Source organism: Marmota monax, unplaced genomic scaffold, assembly GCF_021218885.2.
Source record: "Marmota monax isolate L192 unplaced genomic scaffold, Marmota_monax_Labrador192_F-V1.1 WCK01_AAM20220418_F8-fsc00114, whole genome shotgun sequence".
Taxonomy (NCBI): Eukaryota; Metazoa; Chordata; class Mammalia; order Rodentia; family Sciuridae; genus Marmota; species Marmota monax.
Genome location: NW_026694943.1, coordinates 2,496,991 through 2,498,131, shown reverse-complemented (window position 1 = coordinate 2,498,131; position 1,141 = coordinate 2,496,991).

Genomic DNA, 1,141 nt, shown 5'->3' with positions numbered 1-1,141 from the left:
CTCCGTTGTCAAATTGTGTATCAGTTTCTCCCTCCGCTTCCCTCCTCCACTGGTTTTTCATAGTCCGTCCCCCCGGGTGTGAAGCCTGGGGCCATGGCTGGTTTCACAGCTGCTGTTCAGTGTTATTCCTCCCTTGGGAGTGGATGTGAGAGGCTAGAATCCACTTTTTTCCCTCCTTCGGAGAAGGAGCCAGGCACACACCTTTGCTGGCTGTTCAGCAGGCTATCCCCAAGGACCCAGACTCTCACCTGATTGCTAGACTTTCAAATCCTCATTGCAGACCTACAAAGCAGTCCTTCTTGTGGAAACCTGCAGCAGAGGTCTTGCCTGCCCTCTCAGAGGAGCTCAGGCTGTCCTGTGTTTGCCCAGCTCAGCCTTCCCAGAGGACTCTGTCTGGAAGGTTCGAAGCCAAATTGCAGAATGTTGGTGGTTCAAGGGTAGAAGCAAGAAAAGCCTCATTTCGGCATTGTTCCAAATAAAATGAATTCCAGCCTGGATTTTTTATTTTCTCTCAGATGGAGAGCAATGAGCCAGCTACCAGCTGGGGTGGGTCCAGTTTGAAGGAGGCCACTGTTTGAAGGAGGCCACAGATGTGCTACATTCTGGGAAGAAAGAACTTATGGAGGGGTGGGGAGTGAGGGAAGCCAATGTCATTAAGGAATATGGAAGACACAAGACAGGGCCAATGGAGACAGAGATTGTGGGAGCTGGAGCAATTCGCGTACATAACAAATCCCACCGGGAGGGACTGCATGGAGCCAGGACCAGCTACATAGTTTGTGGGGCTCTGTGCAACATTAAAATGTAGGCCCCCTTGTTCAAAATGGTTAAGAATTTCGAGATGATGGCAGCAGAACAGCATGAGGTACTTCTAAGGGCAAGACCCTGTGTGATCACTGCACAGGTCATATGCCTAATAAGCCAGCCGACCTGGAGTCACCAACAAGGTAAGCAAAAGGACAGCCTCAATTCCTACAGTGTGTTCATAACAAACACTGAGTGAAGGAGGTCAGAGCCCAGGATGCACACACCTACCAGCTAGGAAAGGCCATGAGCTTTGGGGGCAGGAGCTTTGGGGCCAGGCCTCTACTTGAGGGTCTGCCCACTCTATCTACCTGAGGACTGAGGGGCTCCCTGGCAG